We start from the raw sequence: 25790 nt of genomic DNA, 5'->3' as shown, positions 1-25790 counted from the left end.
AATATTCAGCCATTATACAGCTAGTCAGGTAGGAGAGTTGCACTGACAGATGGATCTTGGTGAACAAGGCCAATGCGGAATGCCATGGCATGGGACATAATTCCCTGTGACTCACGTTAAGATGGAGATAAGGAGAAGTTTTTTTCTCTCAAGGGGCTGTGAGTCTTTGCAACTCTTCCTCAAAAGGTGGTGGAAGCAGAGTCTCTGAATATTTTCAAGGCAGAGCTAGATAGATTCTTGATTAACAAAGGGGTGGTAGGTTATCGAGGGTAGGCAGGAATGTGGACTTGAGATTACATTCAGATCAGCCATGATCTTATTGAATGGCAGAGCAGGCTCAAGGGGCCAAGTGGCCTACTCCTGCTCCCAATTCGTATGTTCGTATGTAAGTCCAGTGTCATTACAATCAAGCTCTTGCAGGATGAGCTTCAGTCTCAATTGTATCCACTTCTGGGCACCACACTTCAGGAACTTCAGGAATGAAGGCATTAGAGAGAGTGCAGAGAAGATTCACGAGAATAATTCCAGGAATTCCAGGAACTTCAGTTATGTAGTTAGATTGGAGAAGTTTGGACTGTTTTCCTTGGATTGAGAACGAGCAGACACAGACATAACATAGTTAGAAAAACAAGTAGTGGAGACAGGCCTGCATCAATAACTCAGAATTAGCCAATGACTGGAAGGCATGATTAAAGATTGTTCCAATATATCCCCTAATACTACACAGCTTCAACTGGAGGTGCATCTGGAGGCACCAATTGATGTCTGGTTGCCCTTTGCCTTGGGATTGCAGATACTACAGACTTGCATGCCAGCTGCTTTAGGCTCTATCAGTTCCTGCAGAGCAGACAATGCCTCCATAATGTTGCAAAAAATTTTTACCCGGACAAACATTTCTTATGAACAATATCCGTGTCTCGGTCTCATAATTCTGAAGTCCTTGGGCACCTTCTACTCAGCTTATCTGGAGAAGTGCCTGTGTCCTTCCCCTCTTCCAGGTCCCCATATTGGGCTGAATTTTACTTGTCCTCAATGGGCGTGTTTCCCGCAGATGGGGAGGGGGCATGTAAAATAGGGTAGCCACCCAACCCACCACCTTCCCGCCCACCCCCAAGCTCACCTCTATAATACTATGGTGTGCCGAGATCAGCAGCCCGCCTGCCATCTTTAAATAAATAATCAAGGGTCAGTTAGGCTTGTTATCAAGATAATTGACCATAAGAATATGCCGCCCATGCCGTTAAACATTTAACATGGCCAGCTGGGCAGCAACAAGCAGCTTGATTTTTTTTCACAGATGTTTAAGGGGCGGGGGAAGGAAGGGCAGTGTCGTTATTTGAGAGCTGCCCTTTGCTGATTGTGGGACAGCCCCCCCGTAGGGTCAGAGACCCTCCCCTTCTTCCTGCCCGCTCCCTCCATTAAACCCCACCCCTCTCCCTAACCGACCCTAACCCTCCCAGCCCTAGGCTCCAGATTTACCTGCTCCAGGGATCCTTGGGCCTTGGTCTACTTCTTATGCAGTCTTAGCAGCAGCCAGTAATGCATTCCTGGCACTGTTGGGACTGATAGAGCTGCCAGCCAATAGGAATGGCCAACAGCTCCAGAGGGTGGGACCTTCTCCCCAGTGAGGTGCAGATTTCCCACTTGGCCATCATTAATCAGCTCCGTAGCACTTTATAGCTTTGTTTCTGGAGGGGGTTGTGAGGGCAGAGGCATGCTATCTGTACACCCCCTCCGCCCCATCCCGTATCATTCCATCCTTTGTGTGTCATCCAACCAGCTTTCCTGACTATGGTATGTCTTCAGAAGAGCACAGAATAATAGTGCTTTCGTTTTCTGCTTCCCCCTCATTATCCTTTTCAACTGGCCCTTTGGAAAAGTGGACCCTCATTCTTTTTTCCTCCCCTTAAGGGTTTCCAGGCTACCTTTAAGTCATGGCTGCCCCACTGAAATTCCTTCCCCACCCTCCCCCCACTAAACTGTGAATTGTTTATTTAAACAAGAAGCATGATTAGTACCGGGAGCTCACCATTTGCATTCAAATTAGGTTCAGCCTTGTAATTGGCAATGGATGAAGCCCACATCCAGCACAATCTATACCACCCACCAAAATCGGACTCCACTCAGTCATAAGTAATCATTAGCTTCCAATGCTGATATAGTAAACTATCAGCATCAGCAGTGAGTAGAACCAAATCCATTTGAATTCATCAGTAATATGTTATGATATGGCAGTTGGTATTTGCTGACAAAATCCCAAAGGAAAACTTGGTCAGGTTATTAAAACAATTTTGAAATTTGTATTTATCATGCGAAAGTATGTGTACTGAAGTCAGAAGTAAAGATTCCACTACCACTTTTGGAGATTTTAAATATTAAATTAAAATATTTATTAACTAAAGGAAAGAAAACTTAAACACACAAGATTACAGTTACACAGTTAAATTTAGTCTTATAACATTTCCCAAAAGATTTCTACTTAGCTTGACTTGCAAATAACAGGCTGTAAAAAAAATCCAGTAATATTACCACAAGGCACCCACTGTTGCTCTAAAGGAAATATCTCTCAAGCTTCTCTCTCCCACTCACTCGACAATGGAAATCCAAGGCTTTTAACAAAACCTTGCTTTCTGGGACAAGCAAACACTTCTCTGGGGTGGCTGGCTAGAGGCTGCTTTTTCACAGGTCTGTATTTGCACAGACCACCCTTCACGATCTCACATGGCCACTCAGCTCACGCAGCTTTCAATCTTTCCTTAAATATATTTTTTCCCCTTTTACCTTTTAAGTCCATTGTTCTTAACCTTCTTTTGAAAATTACCTTTCCTAGAATCTAAAAATCTTTCCAGATTATCATTATGACCAGCATTTTTGGGGAAAAAATAAACTTAATAACTTGCTTTTTTATGATCTTTGCCAGTTGTAAAATTTCCTGTTAAGTCTCTCTGAAATTCAACAGTTAATCCATCTCCTTATTTATTTATGCCCTGAAGCAAATTCCTATTCACACTATCTATTCGGACCCCATCTTAACTTGTCCATTTCCACTTCAAAATTTTATGCTCAGCCCTTTGATGATTTAAACCTTGCAGTCAGACTGTCTTTAGTTTAATTACATTAAACACACATACACACAACCCCCACAAGCCTGCTTCACAGTATCCCATTGGGGAGAAAAGTTATATTTTCTTTACAAATATTATGGGAGATCCAAGAAGATAACTGAAATAACAATTAGATTTCATTCATATCTCCTTCCCACCCAATTGAAGCAAATTTGAAGCAAGTTATTGTCACCTGGGATGGAGAGCAGAGCAGTAACTCGTATCATTGCAAATGTTTTAATATCCAATTATATTCCAGAGTGAGATAGTACATAACACCATTGACAGTGCCATGCATTGTTTTATACAGATTTTCATTCCCTTTACTCATTACATTCCACATGAAAAAGCATTCACTGTATCACTTCAATGACATGGTAACAAGTAATTCAATAAAAGAAGATAAAGGCAAATTTCTACATTTACTAAGTTTAAACAAAATACAAGTGACAAATGATTCTTCTGAATTTTGTTGTCACTGTAGCCTGTGATGTATTAAAGCTATGGATTCCCATATATATCTAAATGCTTCATGTACAAGAATTATTTCCTTGTATGAGACATACCTATGGCATGTGTTTAAACATGAAATGAGCTATTAACTCTGTCATAAGCACTTATGTGATACTACATAACATTGAGTTTGTTATTATTCTTTCATGGGTTGGGCCTCGCTGGCTAGGCCAGCATTTATTGTGCAGCCCTAATTGCCCTTGAGAAGGTGATGGTTTGTAGCACTTAAATCTGTACAATCAAGTAAAATGTGGACATTTGTATCCTAAAGTAACACATTTTCCTACAACTGAACTATTTTTTTTATAACTCAATAATATTTATCAGTGCTTGAAAAAAATGGTTAGTGGTAAGTACAGGTATTATAGGCCCTGTCAAAGTGCATGAATTATACTCATTAATGGTAACAATTGTAAAAGTGTTATGTGGATGTCAACCATGTCTCACACAAAAGCTTTATGTTTTTTTGACAGAAGACTTGTATCATTCTTACAGCAGCAATAGATGCTTAAAATGATCAATAAATGATTTGCCAACATAGCTGACCCTGCATTTTGATGCATCTATGGATGAGAGTCAATTCATTTTAACATAGTCTGGGGTGATAATATTTAAAATATGCATAAAAAGGGAACAAAAAACCAGCACTCAATCTATTAACCTCACTCGTTCAACAGACCATGTTCAACCATGGACTCTATTCCATTTATTTCATCAACTGAGGGAAGGTTTTGCATAAATATTCTCTGATCTCCAAGATTAATTAATACTTAGTGGGTAAACCTCTAGGTTATCAATCCATTCTCACTATTCCTCACATCTGCACTATTCATTCCTAGCAAAAGACTTCTCCTCCTTCATGCAATCCCACAAGAACCATTTTTTGCAACAGAATATTTGACCATCTTAGTCTATAATTGCGCTTCAATGCTCTTACCAAATATGTATTTCACTGATTTCTTGGAAGAGTTAATCAACATAGCATTAAGTGATTTTACTGGGATTTTGTTTCATGTATTAAAGGAGATGTATTAAAATGGTGACACTGGGCAGAAGTAGTGTGATAGCATCCCAGAAATAATGGGATAATGCTTTCCGCCATGTTCCCAGTGAGCGCTGTACACACTCATCACAGTCTCCCCAGCCAAAGAGGAGACAAAAAGATAAGTTTTTAATTATTTTTGTGGTGTCAAGAGGAGCAGGATTTCAATAGTCATAGTAATAGGTCAATGAAAGGACAAACTGTAAATGTGGAATTCTTTGACAGATTGGTGTGTTTGTGAGTTAACTTAATGGAGGTCTCTATTTGTTGATTAAGGTTTGTAAGTTCTCTTTACCTAAAAGGATTTGAAATATGTTGAGAATTTAAGTATGGTGCTTGGGAGTAACGTAAAGACCTGTCAATGGCATTTTAGGCTCTTGAGATGGGATTCATCCTTTCCACTGGAAGCAGTTGTTGATAAGTTTCTATCAAGTTACTTATACAGCTGGCAGTGCATTGTCCTGTGCTATATTCTGTCTCTTTTGGGTGCCCTCATTTACAATGAGAGGGCTGATCACCTGAACTGTAGGTCTATCCAGTTAATAGGAGCAGAATACCAGTAGTCTGTTCAATAAAAATCTGTGTATCATACAAGGTATTCTTAAACCTGTTGTCATTATCAGCCCTTAATGATGATGGTGTATTGTCATCAGTTATGGTTGCTGGTTAGCCTTAGTCTCCAAGCAACTATGCAGACACATTGATCTGGATGAAGGATCAGTTTGTTTTGATTGTCAAAGAACAGTAGAAGCATGACAGTTTCCAGTGTATTATGCATTAATGCCCAGAATGGGTTAGCATTACACACAGGCTACACATTTTCAAATAGAAAATCCAGGGTAATGTTAGCACAGACAATCAGGGTAATTTGACAAAAATTATCAGAGACATTTTATGGGTTGAAGATCTTTCTGAATTATTTCCTTGCCAAGATATCTCCTTACCACCTGAATTTGGGCAGGTACTGCTTAATAAAAGAAGCTTAATTAAAAAAGTAAACATTAAAAAGAAAAATACCAATTGCTGGAAATATACAGCAAATCATTGGAACATATGAACATAGAAACAGGAGAAGGCCTTAAAGCCCACCGAGCCTGCTCTGCCATTCATTGCAACCATGGCTGATCATACCCTTCATTGCCTTTTTCCCAAACTATCCCCATATCCCTTTATGTCATTAATATTTAGAAATCTGTCAATCTCTACTTTAAACATACTCAATGACTGAGCTTCCACAGCCCTCTGGAGTAGAGAATTCCAAAGATTCACAACCATCTGAGTAAAACAGATTTGCCTCATCTTGGCCCAAAGTGGCTTCCTCCCTATTTTGAAATTATGTCCATTGGTTCCAGGATCCCCAAGCAGGGGAGACATCTTTCCTGCCTCCTTTGCATGCGCATTGTGACCCCCAAACATTTATTGAAAATCCCAGTGAGAGGGGTCAGTGAGGTTGAAGATTCCTGTGGGGGATTGTTCCTCCAATCACAGTCTGTTTCTCTCCCACATTTGCTGCTGTGAATGTGGCTGAGTGAGTGAGTGAGTGTGAGGGTGGTTGAGAGTGAGTGAGTGTGAGGGTGGCTGAGTAAGTGTGAGGGAGTGGCTGAGTGAGTATGAGGGTGGCTGAACGAGTGCTTGTGAGGGTAGCTGAGAGTGAATGAGTGAATGTGAAAGTGAGGGTGGCTGAGTAAGGGTGGGTAGGCTGAGGGTGGCATAGTGAGTGAGTGAGTGAGAGGACGACTGAGTAAGTGAGTGTGCGAGTGGCTGAGTGAGTGAGTGAGTATGAGGCTGGCTGGATGAGTGAGTATGAGGGTAGCTGAGTGAATGAATAATAGGGTGGCTGAAAGTGTGTGAGTGTGAAGGTGGCTGAATAAGTGAGTGTGTGTGAGGGTGGCTGAATGAGTGAGTGAGTGAGTGTGAGGGTGGCTGAATAAGCGAGTATGTGTGAGGGTGGCTGAGTGAGTGAGTGAGTGTGAGGGTGGCTGAATAAGCGAGTGTGTGTGAGGGTGGCTGAATGAGTGAGTGAGTGAGTGTGAGGGTGGCTGAATAAGCGAGTGTGTGTGAGGGTGGCTGAATGAGTGAGTGAGTGAGTGTGAGGGTGGCTGAATAAGCGAGTGTGTGTGAGGGTGGCTGAATGATTGAGTGAGTGAGTGTGAGGGTGGCTGAATAAGCGAGTGTGTGTGAGGGTGGCTGAATAAGCGAGTATGTGTGAGGGTGGCTGAGTGAGTGAGTGAGGGTGGCTGAATGAGTGAGTGTGAGGGGGTGACCGAGTCAGTGAGTGTCTTAGAGGGTGGCTGAGTGAGTGAGTGTGTGTGAGGGTGGCTGAATAAGTGAGTGTGAGGAGGTGACTGAGTGAGTATATGGGTGGCTGAATAAGTATGCATGAGGGTAGCTCAGAGAGTGATGTGAGAGTGGCTGAGTGAGTGAGTGAGCATGAGGCTGACTGAGTGAATGAATGTGAGGGTGGCTGAGTGGGTGAGTGAGTGTGAGGAGGTGGCTGAGTGAGTGTGTCTGAGGGTGGCTGAGTGAGTGAATGCTAGGGTGGCTGAAAGTGAGTGTGAACGTGGCTGAATGAAAGAGTGAATATGGGGTGGCTGAGTGAGTGAGTATGAGGGTGGCTGAGTGGGGGTGGTTGGGGGTGAGGGTGGCTGAGTGAGAGTATGTGGGCATGAGGGTGGCTGAGTGAGGGTGTGTGAGGGTAGCTGAGTGAGGGTGTGTGAGGGTGGCTGAGTGAGGGTGAGTGGGGGTGAGGGTGGCTGAGTGAGGGTGTATGAGGGTGGCTGAGTGAGGGTGTATGAGGGTGGCTGAGTGAGGGTGAGTGGGGTGAGGGTGGCTGAGTGAGGGTTGGTGGGGGTGGCTGAGTGAGGGTGGGTGGGGGTGAAGGTGGCTGAGTGAGGGTGTGTGAGGGTGGCTGAGTGAGGGTGAGTGGGGGTGGCTGAGTGAGGGTGGGTGGGAGTGAGGGTGGCTGAGTGAGGGTGTGTGAGGGTGGCTGAGTGAGGGTGGGTGGGGGTGGCTGAGTGAGGGTGGGTGGGAGTGAGGGTGGCTGAGTGAGGGTGTGTGAGGGTGGCTGAGTGAGGGTGGGTGGGGGTGAAGGTGGCTGAGTGAGGGTGTATGAGGGTGGCTGAGTGAGGGTGGGTGGGGGTGGCTGAGTGAGGGTGGGTGGGAGTGAGGGTGGCTGAGTGAGGGTGTGTGAGGGTGAGGGTGGCTGAGTGAGGGTGAGTGGGGGTGAGGGTGGCTGAGTGAGGGTGAGTGGGGGTGAGGGTGGCTGAGTGAGGGTGGGTGGGAGTGAGGGTGGCTGAGTGAGGGTGAGTGGGGGTGAGGGTGGCTGAGTGAGGGTGTGTGAGGGTGGCTGAGTGAGGGTGTATGAGGGTGGCTGAGTGAGGGTGAGTGGGGGTGGGGGTGGCTGTGAGGGTGGGTGGGGGTGGCTGAGTGAGGGTGGGTGGGGGTGGCTGAGTGAGGGTGGGTGGGAGTGAGGGTGGCTGAGTGAGGGTGTGTGAGGGTGGCTGAGTGAGGGTGGGTTGGGGTGAGTGAGAGAGAGAGATAGGGCTGAGTAGGGGGGGGTGGTGGGGACAGTGGGAGTGAGGGTGGCTCACTCCCAGTCTCAGTGTTCTCATTCACTCTCATCCCCACATACCAATGGGCACTCTCACCTACTCTCAGCTGGGTGAGGATGAGTGAGTGAGCACTCTGAGGCTGGGAGTGAGCTGGATGCACACATCCTCACCCTTTCACATTCTAATGGTTATCTTTATTTATTTATTCATTTTTAAACATTATCAATTTATTGTTGCGACTTTTTTTGCTCAGAAAGTTGTTTCTTTTCATATATCAGGTTTTTTTTTTAAATTCACATTTAATGTTGTATCAAACCTCATCTTTCTGAAATTGGCCTCTCCCTCCTCCCCTCTCCCCTCCCCTTGTGTGAGAAAAATTGAAGGGTGGCCCCAGGCAAAAAGGTTGGACAAACCTGCTCTTGAGAGTACAGGCCCAGTTTCACCAGTCTCCCTTCATAGTGCAGTCATGCCGTCCTGGGAACAAATCTGCTGAGCCTTCATTGCACTCCCTTTCAATCAATAAGTATTTAAAAGTAAATGGTAGATCAAAGTTTAGGGTAAATTTTTCACCAAAATCAGAATGGTTGGCAAAAAATAATTGAAATAGTTGAAGTCAGTGCTCAGGAGGAAGATGAGAAAGGAAAAATTTCAATCTGTTGGAAATCAGGCGATTAGTAATTAAAATGATCTGGGTTACTTATCCACCCTAGAGATGCCAGGAACTCACAATTCCTAATTTTAACATGCTGAACTGAGTTGGTGGTAAGGTCACCCACTCAAAACTGGCTGGGTCCTTTTTAAAAAAATGATCTTATTGAGGCCTGACTACAATTTAACTCGGCTGCCTAAACAGGTTCTGAGTTTCCCATCTGGTGAATGCAGTGGGCCAGAAGAAGTCCAGAAGAAGCCTAAAAAAGGTAAGGTTTCCATATTTTCCTTATGGGACCAGGAGCAGTGGGGACTTGACCTTGCTCTTCCTAATAGCATTGTGTGTGCAGCAGTACCACAGCAGCAGATCCCACCGCCAACTTGGTGAGCAGTATACGGTCTTGGCAATTATCCATCACATCCAAGCAGGAACAGGTGGGAAGTTAGAAAACAGGAATTAAATGAAGCTGGGGATTAAAGTGCCCCGGACCTTATTTCTGAATAGCTGGTGAGCTTCCAACAGACACCAATACTCACCTGGGAAGAGATTAGGAAATAGGTGTATTTGCAATAAGAGGTACTATATATGTAACTGCAAAATGCAAGAGCTGGATTTTACAGCCCCCTGCCAGGCATGTTTTGGCAGGGGGTTACGTCAACTATGATGAGTGGCTAACCCACCACCTTCCACCCAGAAGGATAAAACAGTTTAGGCCAGTACTCTTATTTCCCAGTTTTTGGCATTCCATTTTAAGGTGTGCAAGACCAGTCCAGACCAGTGTTTACTGTTTTTTACCTTCTGGGCATCCCCCCTGACCTGTTCCCCAAAATATGATGAATGGGTAAGGCACCCACAGTCTATCCACCCATCCTTAGGCCTATTGCGGCCCTTAACTGTTCAATTCAGAGGTGATTAAGGACCTAATTCTACCTCCACTGCCCTAATAATAGTTGGCGGTAGAAGGCAGATGAGAGTGGACAGGCCACTTTTACACCAACTCTGGTGAAAAAGCAGGGAGGGGGGTAACTCCTTCAGTGGGGGAGGGGGGATCTCCTGTGTGCATCAAGGGCATCTCCCCAAGATGGTACCCTCACTTTGTATCTGACCTTCAAAAACCAACCCTTCATCCCCTTCGACCCCTCCATATGATGCCTGACCTGTCCCCACCCAAAAATCCTGGACTTACCTGAGTCCAGTAACCATGTTGTCTTCCTCATGGAGTTGCTTGCAGTCCCAGCAGTGGCCACCACTGAGTCCTGTGCTGCGGAGACTGCTTGGCCAGCAGCTGTCGAGGGTAGGACTTCCTTCCAATGAGAGGCAGAAGTCCCACTCTCAGCTTGTAAAGGCCGCCCACAGAAACTGGCCAAGTTTTCTAATGGGTATGGGGATGGGGGTGGGGTAGGGGAAGCACAAGCAATCCATCTCCCCATTAAATTCACCCACATTTCAGCTGGAAATTTAATTTGGCAAATCTCTGCAGTTTTGGACTGGCCGAAACGTGAGGGAATTATAGAGAAAACAATGATGCCAGTTAAATAAATCGGTGATTTTACTGTAAAGGGAAATAAATGTCTTTTTCTATTTTACCATTTTATCTTAATTGTTCATTTTTTTTCCTCCTTGTTATGTTAGTGATAACATTTACAAATGTGGTAAAAGTCACTTCAGGTTTTACATTCACTGACATTTACAGTAATGACCTTAATAAGGCTGTAACAAAAGAAAAATAATTTTTGGCTAGTGTTCATTAATTAATTTCAGAGAGGAAATGAATGACACTGTCAGCACTCAAAATAAATGAGCTAAAGTTCCACAGCAACCATCCTGAAGGTGAATCCAGTGCGGGGCAAGAAGTCACATCTTCCCTTTTCCTGCATCTGTGTCCTCAAGCTCACGTTTTGAGGTTAGGGAATCACTAATTTTGTTTCCAGCAGTTGGAGTGCTAGAATTCTGAGAATTACAGAGTTGCAGAGAAGACGACATCAGATGGCTGAATCTCACTGCATCTTACAGGGCCTAGGCTGGAGCCATTGAATGAAATGTAAAATTGCCAGTTTTGTAAAATGCTAGCTTCCTTCACTGCAAAAATCTTTGTACGCAGCACGAGTAGGGATAGAAGATAGAAACACTTCATATGATGCACTTCTCTCAGTTGCATGATGTCATTATAAGCCAGGCCATATATGGGTTGGCACAGCACTCCAGCTTCAACCCCACTAGCAAAAATAAGGAACGTGGAGAAATAAGTATTATTAAAAAGTACTATTGGGGAAATTGTTGGGACTGAAAACCTGAACAAAATCCCTGGATCTGATGGCCGACATCTGGGGTCTTAAAAGAGGTGGTTCCAGAGGTAATGGATGCATTGGTTTTGAATGTCCAGATTTTCCTCAATTCTGGAATGGTCCGGTGGATTAGAAGGTAGCAAATGCTATTCAGAAAAGGAGGGAGAGAGAAAACAGGGAACTATAAGCCACTTCACGCTGGTATCAATAGTAGGAAAGTGATAGTGATAGAATGGATGTGGTAACAGGGCACTTAAAAAAATCATAATGGTCCAGATCTTCCAATCAGCGGCAATGCTGAGCGCAATGCCATAGCCCGCGGAGTCTTCTGCGCCCTCCAGAACAGCCCATTTGCAGCCAGAACTTCTGATCACAGCTGATGCAGAAATGGGCCAGTGCTGATCCTCCAGGGCAAGTCCAGTGAGCTTAGGAGAGCCTAAGGAAGGAGAGGACATGCCACTTTTTACAACACTAGCTGCCACATTCAAGTAAATTTTAAAACATCTCAAGTATTTTAATGAATGAGTGTGGGTTAGGGAATGGATGGAGTGAGTGGGTGGGTGAGCAGGTCGGTGAGCAGGTGGATGGGTGACTGGGCAAGCAGGTGGGTGACTGGTTGTGAGAGTATTGGGTAAGCAGATGGATAAGCAGGTAGATAAGCGGGTGGGTGACTGGGTGTGTGAGTAAGTGGGTGAGCAGGTAGGTGAGTGGGTGGGTGGCTGGGTGCATGGCTGAGTGGGTGGGTGACTGGGTGGGCAGATGGGTGACTGGGTGTGCGAGTAGGTTCATGAATGGACAGTCGGATTAGGTGGTCATTCAGAATAAGTGGGTAGTCGGGTCAGGGGGTAGTCAGGTCGGGGGGGGGCAATCATGTCAGGGGGTCAGTTGGGTCAGTGTAGCAATCAGATCAGGTCAGGTGAGTATTCGGGTTGGGTGGGGAAGCAATTCGGGTGCTTAGTCAGGTTGGGTCGGTTGAGTAGTCAGGTCAAGTGGGATAGTTGAGTCAGGTACGTAGTCAAGTAGGTAGGTAGTGTAGTTGGGGACCAATTGGGTCTGGTGGGTAGTTGAGTTGGGGGGATGGTTGGGTGTTGGGTGGGGGGGGGTTAGACAAGTCAGGTCAAGGGGGTGTTTGGTGGTCAGCTGTGGTGCTCTGTTCAGTTATATTGGCTAATCACTGAGTTAGATGAGCTATTGCCCAGCGTAACATTTTATTTTATTATTCACTCAGGGAATGTGGCTTCACTGGCTGGGCCAGCATTTATTACCCATCCCTAGTTGCCCTTGAGAAGGTGGTAATGAGCTGCCTTCTTGAACCACTGCAGTCCAGGTGGTGCAGGTACACTTACAATGCTGTTAGGGAGGGTATTCCAGGATTTTGACCCAGTGACAGTAAATGAACGGTGATATATTTCCAAATCAGTATGGTGAGTGACTTGGAGGGGAACTCCCAAGTGATGGTGTTCCCATGTGTCTGCTGTCCTTGTCCTTCTAGATGGTAGTGGTTGTGGCTTTGGAAGGTGTTGTCTAAGGAGCCTTCCTGAATTCTTGCTGTGTATCTTGTAGATGGTACACATTGCTGCTACTATGCATCGGTGGTGGATGGAATAAATGTTTGTGGATGTGGTGCCAATCAAGTGGGCTGCTTTGTCCTGGATGGTGTCAATCTTCTTGAATGTTGTGGGAGCTGCACTCATCCAGGCAAGTGGGGAATATTCCGTTATACTCCTGACTTATGCCTTATAGATAGTGGACAGTCTTTGGGGAGTCAGGAAGTGAGTTATTCATCACAGGATTCCTAGCCTCTGACCTGCTCTTGTAGTCACAGTATTTATATGGCTAGTCCAGTTCAGTTTCTGGTCAATGGTAACCTCCAGGATATTGATAGTGGGGGATTCAGTGATGGTCATGCCATTGAACATGAAGGGGTGATGGCTAGATTCTCTCGTGTTGGAGACGGTCATTGCCTGGCACTTGTGTGGCACGAATGTTACTTGCCACTTGTCAGCCCTAACCTGGATATTGTCCAGGCCTTGCTGCATTTGGACATGGACTGCTTCACTATCTGAGGAGTCGCGAATGGTGCTGAACATTGTGCAATCATCGGCAAACATCCCCACTTCTGACCTTATAATGGAAGGAAGGTTATTGATGAAGCAGCTGAAGATGGTTGGGTCTAGGACACTACCCTGAGGAACTCCTGCAGTGATGTCCTGGAGCTGAGATGACTGACCTCCAACAACCACAAACATCTTCCTTTGTGCTATATGTGACCAGCAGAGAGTTTTCCCCGATTCCCATTAACTCCAGTTTTTCTAGTGAAATGTTTAAAAATGTAAATGTCAATAAAAATTCAAAATTCTAATAAACACAGGATTAGGTGGTTGCACTTGAATTATTTTATTTATGACTAACTTCTGATATTATTGCCTTATTAAGATGGTATGGGTTTGCATTTATTTTTCTCCTCTTTTGTTTTCATCAACCACAAATGTCTCTTTATTTTCTCCTAAACTACACCCCCCCCCACCCCCAGCCCCAAAAGATCAGCCAGGAAGATGCCAGATGAGATGGCACTGCCAAGAAGCAAAAGGTGAAGTTGAAGAGTTGGAATGGATCTGTATACCTTTCCACTCTGAACTCTGCCTAGCTTTTAAAGACCTTCTTTGACTTCTGGTGTTGTGGCATGTCAACAAATAAAACCGATGATTGACTGACACTTCACTTGTTATCCATCAATATCCACAATCAGACTTATACTGGCATTTTAAATAGCCACCATCTGCCCTTGGCATATTCTGGGTGCTATGGTGATACATCTTCTGCTGTGTGGACTTTAACAATGTGATCACAGTGTAGCCAAGTTAAGACATCAGATGTTCAAATGACATTTCAAGAGTCATCTGCCTTCAGACCTTTTGTTTATTATATGGATTTCCACAAGGGTAAGACAAGTTCAAACTTGCAAAATACTTCTGGGTGAAGTAATGGAGGTAAGGTTGTGCAGTGGGTAGCATCCCTGCCTCTGAATCAGACACTCCTGCATTCAAGTCCCACTCGATGGCCAAGGAAGGTGTGTTTATAATGTAGCCAAGAAGGCTGATCATCAACTTGTAAAATCCTTCCAATATGTTTATGACAGGCAGAAAGAGTGGGATAGTGCCCTGGCCTGCAGAAGGCAAATCACTGCAGTACCTTACCAAGAATAACCGTGGACCAACACATAGAAGTCCATACCTTATTAGGCAATGGTACCTGAAAGAAAGTGGAGGTGAATTTGCAGGAATTATTTAAAAGGCAGTAGAATGGCATGCTGGGAGATGATAGTGTCTTTCTAGATGATAAGCTTAAATGGATTGAATAAATCTGCATCAGTCTCTGGTGTAAAATGCATTTAAGATTTTTTTAAAATTTGTTCATGGGATGTGGGCATCACCGGCTCAACCAACATTTATTGCCCTTGTTTGGAGTCAACCACATTGCTATAGGGCAGACCAGGTTAGGACAGCAGATTTCCTTCCCTAAATTACATTAGTGAATCAGATGAATTTTTAATGCTTTGTGGTCATTGTTAGACCTTTAAATTCCAGTTTTTTACTGGGCTCAAATTTCACTGGTAGGATTTGAACCCAGGTCCCCAGAGCATTACGCTGGGTGTCAGGAATACCAGCCCAGTGACAATACCACTATGCCACAACCTCCCTATAATTTGATAAGGCAGTTATAATGTGCCTTAATAAGACATTAAGTGTGAAGGAACATAGCTTATAAATACAGATTTCTAAGATTAAAAGAGTGATTCTCCTGTGAAGTAGGGACTAAAATTTAAAAGCAGAGTTCACCTGCTGGACAAAAGTTTATAAACATGCCTGGGCATTATTGTGTGCTCAAGGACACCAACATCCTGTGGCATAGGATAACCATATCCTCTAACACAAGGCAGTTCCTGAAAAAAATAGGAATTGACCTCTACATCACCTCAGCAAGGCATTGATAAGTTGTAACATACCACAAACTAACAATGGATAACCATAAGGATATTGATTTAAAAAAAAGGATGTTGTCCAACATGTGTGCTCAACATGCTTCCAGCTGGTTCAGCTCTTCTATAGTATAAATATTAGAATGACATCCAAGGATTTTATGATTCATTAGATTCACTCATGTCTGTCAAGGTAAAGGTATGGCTGCTGTGGTGTAGTGATGATAGTTCTCCCCTTAATTGGGATGGAAGTATCTCGCTAGACTCGGTAGCTTTCTACTCAGAGATTTAAGGCAAATACTCCTTTAAGTATTGATGCACATCTTAAATATTTCTCTGAAATGTTAATAAGACTTGGATTTTCTATTAGAAATAAGTTAACTTTCTTTGCCTGGAACTATCATGGCTGCAATCGACTTACGATCAAATGTGAATTGTATGTTTGATTCTTTAATAAATTTTTATATAACTTAGAAAGTATATTATCTCATATAGTCTTCTGTATCTAAACTTGAAAACCCATCTCTGTACAATCCAGTGGACAGGGCTACTATTGAGAATTATTGAGGAGTACTGCCCCATTCCTTATAATATCTAATTTATTATAATATAACTAAAACTTGTTAAAAAGGCTATCTGGAGGATGGTGACATTCACTGGGGTTCCTTTCCTTCAGGAAGAGCTAGATCAGTTCTTCAGACCCATTTATGTGCTTGTGAGGCCTGTCTTTCTCAACGTTAAGTGAGAGTGATCACCCAAGGCATTTGCCTGATTTGGAATAGTCCCAAAAAGGGGCTATGATTTTAATCCACTTCATAAGACCCTCAGTTTTGCAAACAGGAGCATTCAGCTCCTGAGGGCAAAGCGGGTATTGCAATGCCACACCTTCATCCCCTTTGTGTTGCTTTGTTGTTTCTGGGGATTTTTTCAGGGAATGCAGCGAGCAAATGAGGTGCAAAGGAAGTAATGGTCACTGCTGCCTTATTGTGCTCTATAATTGTTAGGTCGTGGCCATTAAGAAGGACACCCAGAACGAGTTGGCATTAGGCCTCTTGGTCAGACTGCTCAGATTGAAGGGTCTGAGATAGGCAGGCAGCAAAGCCATAGAGAGACTACTACATTAATATTGGTGAAGGAAAAATTGAACCCATAAAGCCTTTACTGGGAAATACCTCAGAGATGCCCCCAAAACTTGGCAACCAAACATGGCTGGAATGGGAGAAGCTCTGTGGGATTTGGAATTTAAATGCTATTTTTTATGACAGTGTGAATTTCACAGGTTTAAAGGTTCCCAGTCTGCAGCCACTGAGAGAAATGTACAGTTTAAGGTGTTAATGAGCTAGATGTTGAAGAGATTTCCACAACAACTGGAGAGAATAAGCGATTTGTTACTTCATCCCAAATGGCCCAGCAAACATCAACACTGTGGCTCAAGATGAAATGTCTGCTGATTGACGGTCTAGTTTACAATTTTATTGGTGAATCCCAGAATTATGTTAGAAGTTAAGAATTCTTAGATTAATAATAGAAAAGGAGTCACTGTACTTCCAGTTGTAAGTACAGTGAGAGGAAAGCAAAGAAGAGACACAGGAATACCTTTTCCCTGTGCGTTGTTTGGGTGACGAGCAAGATTTCCAGTAAAGTGCAGCCATTCACGGCCTGATGGTCCCAACATCAGGCCTTGTGGCTTCCTTTTGATGGCCAAACCTCTTTAACAAAGGCCTGATGGGCTGTGAGTTGAAAATGAGCACCTGAGGCAGCCCATCAGCCCCCTCTGGCTGGAAGAAGGCAGGCCTAGGGTTAGTGATGAGGACACCAGCAGACCAGGTTGATTTTGTAGAGCCCAGGGTAGCACTGCTGTCTCCTCCCAGCCTCAGCAAAACAAATCAAAATTTGTCTCTGGACTGCATTTCAGCTGGATCGCTAGTTGAAGCTATGCAGAATGACCATCATGCACTCTCCACTCGGTACCATCCAAAAATGATAATTGGGATCATATTCATGTTAAAGGAACTAGATTTACATATTAAAAGCACTTACCACCTGACTCAGGCAGGCTACACAAAGAAGATGGCAATACCATTGGAGGAAGCAGGTCAGTAAATCATTCCTCCCCATTCTTGGGATTCTACCACCTCATTAACAGGTGGGCAGTCTAATATCTTCCCCATAAAGTCAAACAACCAATTAGTTCTGGTAATTAAATCTGGCTCTGGGAAGTACATTTATCTCAAACCCAGAGATTGGGACCAGAGGCTGACCAGGGAATATGAAGTGAAGTTCATCAGAATAGTATGGCGAACTTTTAATATTTTTAGTCATTTGGTAGTACTGTAAGTTGAGCATTGCTGAAAATTAACCTGCAGGTTAATGGCTACCCCAGTCAGATCATTTTGCACTGTATATCATGCAAACTCATGAATGGGCCTAAGGCCAATACTTTTGGCCCCGAAAAGTGCCCAGTCTACCTCAGATTACCCTGAAAGGGCAAGGTATCTCAAAAATTTGAGCAACAGATGAAGCTAGCTGTTTCACACTGCTACTACTCAGTAGCAACAGGAGTGGTATTTGCCATTAACAGGATGCTGCCATCAAGCCAAATATACGTTCTGCCTATTGTAAGATATTTGGGTTTTGAGGTAAATAAACACTTCTAATTAAAATCTCTAAGTTTCAAATTTTTAGGGTTCTCAATTGTGCCTGACCTAACAAGGAACGAATAACTAGTATTTATGAATCAACTAAAATGTATTAAGCAAGATTTATATGTACTTAACAAAAAGCAGTGAAGACAACATGGAAGTCTCTTCTCCCTCAAGATCCTAGAATTCTTAAGGCGTTGCCAGCACATGCGGTATCTTTCTCTTCTCTGTCTTTGAAGTGACGTTGAACTGTGTCCACGAGAGTCATATCCCAGAAGTCATGGTAACACTGTGCCAACAAAGATTCCAATTCTCTAACCTTTATCGCCACTTCTCATTATTCCGGGATCCCTTATTTGGAAATAGTCCAAATTCACCTCTTCCATTGGTTTAGGCTGCGAGTCACCTTGTGTCACCCCACCTCTGCAACTAGACCCATATGGACTAAAGAGAAATGTTCATCCTTTGTTTCCCCCGGACCTCCAGTTTTTACATTCCCTTGCAAACAAATGGGACACTTCCTTTACATACAGTGCCGTTACAAAGTCACATTCTCTTGTCAATAATGCACCTATTGTAAACATTCACATGAACATACTCTAACCCATTCCTACAAATACTAAAACCATTCAGAACAACCGTTAAAAATATTTTCTATCAATGTCAAAACAGAAAGAATAGTTCCCTTCTAATACTGTTGTACAAATACATTTAATCAATGCGTAAGTTTTGTTTAGAGATAAAGTCATCCAAAGTTCAAACTACTTTTCACCCATTTTTTCAAAGCTGATTAAAAAAATTTAAATGAGCTTAAAGTCGTAAAACATAAAGTGTGGTTTCTCACAAACAACAGTTGGCATTCCATTCCCCAACTGCCTTGACTGCCCATTGTCTCTCTAACAGAAATTCAAACTGAACCATTTAATTTAAAAAGTGGTTAAAGAATAAAATCCATAGATGTTACAGACCAACAACAAACCTGAGAAAAAGTAGTATTATCAAAATCTTACACTATCACGCAAATGAGTAATGTGGTATATGAATTTCAGTGCCAGTGTGATGCTGGGTATGTAGGCCATACATCCCAAAGACTGGTGGATCATATCAAACAGCATGTCCCTACCGTTGTTCGCAACAGGCAAAGCACAGATTGTACCCAACCAGCCCGTGCTTGCGAAACTCAAAACACAGTGTCCAACATTGGATATGATTCACGATTGAGCAACATTTGCTAAATAATCCTCAGTGTGCTAAGAATTACACTGACTACCAATTTAAGATTGTCAGTCACTGTTTGGCGCATTTCCATGTACTGGAAGCTACATATATGAATACACAGGGCCCTGTTGTTTGCAGACAGAAAGAACATGTACACACATTGCACCTGTTTCAACCGACCAAAGTAAGTGACAGCCATTCGCTGGTTCATTCCTCGGGGCAATGCCTTGACGAATCAGAGTCAAGCTGCCTGGTTTAAATTTGAAATAACTCTCAGTCCCCATCAACTGGTGCATTCTCCATGGCGATGCCTCTACCAATCAGAGTCCACTTGCCAACCAATCAGCACTCTCTTCTCATACAATATAAATTGTTGTTTTCCCTTACATTGTATTCTCGTGAATTGTACTGATGTGTACAAGATGAAAAGCTTCAAGAAAATGTCTCTTTTAATATTTTCTTGTTCTGAAGGAAGTTGGATTAAGTTGGAACTTTGTGACAACTTGCTAACTACAAAATAAAACACCTCTGCAATTGTTATTTGTCCTAGCTTCATGCAAGTCATTTCAGTCTGCTGGCTACAAAGATTGCAGAAGCATAGTCTGTATGGACTCCTGTTTTCATGAAAAGCGATTGTGACAACTTTCCTTCAGTCCTTGCACATTAGATAAGGAGTTAAAAATTCTTAGTTAAGAATAGAAAAGGATTTATCGTACTTCCAGTTGTAAATACGGAGAGAGGAAAGCAAAGGAGAGACACAGGAATTTCTTTCCCTCCCCAATTGTTGTTTGGCTGACAGACACCTTTAATTCTTTGCTAGTTCTCCTGGTTTCTTGTCATAGCATCAGCAAGAGTGTGCTGACACCATGAAAAAAGGTGGGAACACTCCCATAGAACTTTATGGACCATCTCTAGACACTACACTATTTTTCTAGGAAACGCCACCTACAGATCTTTTCAACAATACCAACACCAAAAGTCTCTCTTCCTCAGTCCCTGAAATTCCAAAGGTGGTAGCCTCTCTGAAACATATTGACAAAGTGGCCATTCTTCAAATGTGAGCCTGGGAATGCTGGCAGGCTATTCGAGTGTAAAAAGCATCATAGCTTGACCTTCCCATGTCCTTCCTTACTTGCTGCCAATAGCACATACATTTTCCATCAGGGCTTACTGGGTTGCAATCAAAAGCAAGGTAGCTTTTTTTGATTTCCAACCCCAAGGATAATTGTTCTACCTTCACCATTGTAATGGATAAGATAAACTAACTCAGCCAGGAGCTGAATGGAGACCTTTTGATAAGATGATTAAAAAAGAGTGCATGTGTTACTTGGGTTTAAATAGAGAAAGAGAATATAAAAGCAAAGAGAACATGCTGGAACTGTATAAATCATCAGTTAGGCTTTAGCAGTAGCATCATTGACTATTCTGAGTACCACACTTCAGGGAAAGATGGAAAGGCATTTGAAAGGGTACAGGGGCAGCTTACCAGGGATGAAGGACTTTCGGACTTTATGAGGAGAGGTTGGATAAGTTAGGGCTGTTGTTGGAGCAGCGAAGGTTAAGATACAAGGTTTTCCAGATGATGAGAGTAGACAGGGAGAAACTATTTCCTCTGATGAGTGGGTCCATGTCTAGAGGTCATAGATTCAAAGCCATTGGCAAAAGATCTAGGGGGGAGACAAGGAGAATTTCTTTCACACAAAGAGTTGTCAGAAACTGGAATGCTGTACCTGAGAAGGTGGTGGATGTTGCTTCAATGAATAATGTTCGAAGAAAGTTGGACAGATTAATGAAGATGAGGAAATTAAGGGTTAGAGAGAACATCAGGGATATGGGACAAATCACACGTCCTCTTTCAAAGATCCCACATGGGCATGACGGGCCAAATAGCCTTCTGCCGAGCTGTACATTTCGATGATTCTATGATTGTTCTAGATCAATCTGAAACTATAAGGCATGTTTATAGATTAATTTCGTCCATCGCAGCACAAAGATCTGCTCAGCGCATCCATTTTTATCTACTGAAGTTATCGTAACTGTCCAGGATTGAACTTGTAAAAGAGAAATTATTTCATTTAGTGTGGAAAGGTACTTGACAAGATAAAATCATGCTGTTTAGCAAATGCCATGCGCAACAGATTTTAAATTGAATCAATGTACAGCAATTGTGCTTGAGATCTCCTGATATATGCTTGTGGCAATGGGAGGAGGGGTGATGAAGGTACAAAGTAGTCAGAAAAGCCCTCGTGCTGCAAACACTTTTAGTCAGGCTTTCCCTTTTACCTTGCCTGTCTGATTACTTCCCCAACACTCGGGAGTGCTGAGTTTTAAAAAGACAAACATAATATAACCAACTAATTGGGAAGAATCCATTGGAGTTTTCTAAACGGTAATTCATACTTAAAATAAATAAAATGTAAAAGGGTTTGGGGATACAGCAGTGGAATAGGACTAAGTGGATAGCTTTTTCAGACAATTGGCACAGTTGTAATGGGCCAAATGGTCTTGTCAGGGCATTGGTGAGACCCACACCTCAAATACTGTGTACAGTTTTGGTCTCCTTGTTTAAGGAAGGATGGAACTGCATTGGAGGCTGTTCAAAGGAGGTTTACTAGATTGATACCTGGAATGAGTGGGTTGTCTTAAGAGGAAAGGTTGAGCAGACTGGGCTTGTTTCCACTGGAGATTAGAAGAGTGAGGGGTGATTTGATTAAAGTATACTAGATCCTGAATGGCCTTGACAAGATAGACATGGAAATTATGGCCTGGATTTTCCGGCCCCATCAAGGGTGGGACCTGCCGTGGGCGAGGTGGTGCCCCAGCCAGAAGTCCATTGCCTTGCAATGGGACCGGAAGATCGCGGCCATGGGCAGGTGCGGAAAGTCCCACCGTATGTTTCCTCTTGTGGGTGAGTCCAGAACTAGGGGCACTGTTTTAAAATTAGGGGTCGCCCTTTTAGGACAGAGATGAGGAGAATTTTTTTCTCTCAGACGGTTGTGTGACTTTGGATCGGTCTGCCTCAGAAGGTGGTGGAGGTGGGGTCATTGAATATTTTTAAAGCAGAGGTAGGTAGATTCTTGTTAGACAAAGGAATCAAAGTTTATTGGGATTAGATGGGAATGTGGAATTCAAAACACAAGCAGATCAGCCATGATCTTATTGATTGGCGGAGCAGGCTTGAGAGGCTGAATGGTCTACTCCTGTTCCTATTTCTTATGTCCTTATGTCAGTTTGGACAAAAGTGAAACTGAGCAAATCTCCTGTCATAGGAGGGAAAATGCAGTACAACCAGTTTGCACCTGCATTCTACTGTATTTTTGAGGCCTTTGCCGTTGGCCAAACTGTGTGGTTGGATCTCCCAGTTCTCTCTCCTCCACATCCCACTCTCCCCCACTGTAATAATTGTAGCTTTAAGGAACGTTGTGACTGTAGCTTTAATACTTATTATGTTGTATAGTATCATGTGACAGTGTGAACAGCTATTGGAGATAGAGAGCTCCCAACTGCCCATATTTCATACATCAATCAGTCATATTGACTTGACTTCAACAGCAGGTGAAGTATAATCATCTTCATAACGACAGCTTGTAACATTCTTACTGTGCCAAGGCCAATCCACATCTTATCTTTGACAGAGATTCACAGGTGCAGCAGGAGTTGCTGGAGGTCACAGATGATGCTTCATTAGTGAAGCTGAGTCCTTTTGAGGTTGTACTGTCACTAACTGATACACTCCATGCACTAGTTTGGATACTCACACTTCAGTCAGATCTCATGGACAGAAAAGTGGGTTTTTATCTGGTGAATCACACTTCATGAGTGAGCAAGAGAAGATGATGGAATCAGGGACAGTAATGGAAAGTTTGTTTCAGAGGGCACCACCTTCTCCAAGCTCTGCTCAATTGGACACAGACACTGTACTTTGGAGGCCATCATTGAACAGGAGAGCAGCAGCTGGTAATGGGTGGTGCATTGACAGGCCTTCCAATCCCACTCAGCAACATTGCAGACTCAGCACAATTGCAGAGAGAGTGGAAGAGTCTACCACAAGCATGAGCGTGTTGATTATGCAGGTTATCGAGATGATCTGCTCTTCCATGGAAATAGTGACCAACATATGGAATACCAAACATGCCAACCAAATGAGTCTATGCTCACATTGAACACAGTCATGTTGACTCAGGATGCCATCATGTCTGCCATCTTAAATAGCATGATGGGCATCCTAGCCCATGGTTTTGCAACATCCTACCGATTTGCAACAAATTGTCCTTCAGCACAGTGGAAGCGGTGAAATGTGGCTGGGCCATAAGAGCGATGAAGACGAAGGGAGACACAGAAGTGGGACTCCACTCAAACCACTGCCTAGCCTCTCAGCTGTGCAGAAAAGATCTCTTGATACTATTTGAAGAAAAGCACAGTAGTTCTTCCCAGTGCCCTAGCCAATGATCATCTCTCAGCCAATCTCACTACAAACATTGAGTACCTTATTTGTGTTTGTGGGGTCTTACTGTGTGCAAATTGGCTGTCATGTTTTCTACATTACAACATTAAGTACATGGCTGTAAATCACTTTGGGATATCCATGAGATCATAGAAGGTGCTATATATAAATGGCAAGTTGTTTTCTTCCTATGTTCTCTAGATTACACATGTGTTTACCCTGGTACAGGGCAGCAAAAATGATCATTCAGATGCACAGGCTGATACGCTCCATGCACTAATTTGGATACTCACACTATTTAGGTTCATAACAAGTGTGTGAGGGAATTAAGTTTATTTATTTATTGATTTATCCCATTTGCATTGAGCCAAGAAAATAATTGAATATTCCTTTATTTTCCAGTAATCAATGTGGGTTCATGCCTTGCTCAACAGGACATATATCCCAAGTATGTTTAAGGCAACTTACTTTAACAGTTTCTGTCTACTTTTCTTATAAGCTGCTTTCTAAAGTCTGTGGCCATTTGCGTCAGTGCTCCATGACTTGACCTCAAACATTCTCTCTTCCTGAAATATCAGATTCACTGTGAACTGTGCCAGAAACGATCTGCTGGTAATATATATATTAAAAATGCATACTGGCAGAGTAAATTGTCTGGCTTTGAAAGCATATTGTCATGAAGGTGCTGGAATAGTCTTGCAGAGACATAATTGCATGAATTAAAGATATATTGCATATTAACAAGGATGATTAATGCACATAACTGTGGTGCTGTTTGTTCTAATCTTTTGCAGAACTCCACAAGGACAACTAGATTAGTTTCCACATATTATGGCCAATGAATAATTCATTATCAATTCTCAGTCCTCTTACATCAAATATTTGCACCACCCAGCTCTATTTTCTCTATTCAGGGGAACAATAGCTCAAGCTTCCCTGTTTTACCTCAGAGCATTTGGAACTTAGCTCGCAGATCACTGCAGATATTCAGTTTTGCACGTGTCCCAAAACTTCTATGTCCTACCTTAGCACATAGATCAGATTGCAATCACATGTGGTATAACTATTCTAAAGTTACACCAGAATCCATATTCTACAGTATAGCACTTGTAATTGTTATAGTATTTCATTTCCCTCATTAATTAAGATTTTTGTGAAGGAATTCATTCTCCTGAGGGTATATGCCCAATCACACATCAGTCCCCCACCATTTTTTCCTGTTGAGCTTTCCAACTTAGCCAAGCATTCCCTCCTCAAAGTGTCAAGATGGAAATATGTACTCATTAGTTATTAGATTCTGTGTATTTTTTGAGAACATTGACTCAAAAACATTCCTTTAAAGACAGGAACGTTCACCATGTATATTATTTCCACCCAGGGATTACAAGTGATTTCAGCTTAACACAGTGTGACAGCCTTTGACCTGGAAGCCGTAACAGTAAGGAAAATTTGTACTTACTTTAAACTGTTTTAATCTGTAGTTGTTTCATTAACAAAATGTTTGAAAAGGGCTTTTTGAGCTTGTATTACTTGTAAAGGGATCCATTGTGACTTTTGGATAATAGAAAATACTGGTCCATGTGCTCTGGTGACCCTTGACCTGGAAGCAGTACCAACAGGAAGTTAAAATATGGAAACTGTGTGGCCAGATAGCAAGAGGAAGCAGATGAGTTGGAGAGCAGGAGGTGAACAGTAAACTGGGTCATAGAGCTGGATTCCTGAGTGGTTAAAAGCACATTTAGGACTGCTGGATCCACACTAAGGTGACCAGTGTGGCCTGAGGGTGGAGAAGATTCTGGACAAAAATGTGCCTCATAAGGAAAATTGCACAGGTGGAACCCCCCTGCCTCAGTTCGCACGAAAGTTGCTGCCTGTAGAGAATCGGCTAAGCCTTTGAAAGAAAGAACTGTGCAGCTGGAACTGGGACAAAAATAGGCATTCAGATCACCTGTAAGTGTCATGAGATATTTTTGTTGTATCTGCTACTCCATGTGCAATTTGTAGTTCAAACCAACCATGATTTACCTGTTAATTTATGTTTCATTCGTGTTAATTCTGATTCATTAACACAAATCAGGAACTTACTTTTTGTAAGTTAAAGTTAGAAAAAGTGAAATCTTGTTTGAGAAATTTCTTCATTTGGGGGCCGTTCAGTAAATTTGGTTATTATGGTTTATAGATCTCCACGGGCACCGTAACAACAGGAGTGATGAAATATTCTGCATTTATAAAAGGACACAATGGATATTATGAAATTCACAGCTTGGTTACAAACTAGAATTTTAAAATCTTCTGTGGTTATATAAGGATCATGAAACTCAAAGATTAATTTGGATTCAACAGTTAATACCCTGCTAGAAAAC

The sequence above is a fragment of the Carcharodon carcharias genome, chromosome 5 (genome assembly GCF_017639515.1).
Source record: "Carcharodon carcharias isolate sCarCar2 chromosome 5, sCarCar2.pri, whole genome shotgun sequence".
Lineage (NCBI taxonomy): Eukaryota > Metazoa > Chordata > Chondrichthyes > Lamniformes > Lamnidae > Carcharodon > Carcharodon carcharias.
The sequence above is the reverse complement of the archived record's forward strand: the minus strand, read 5'-3'. Positions refer to the sequence as shown.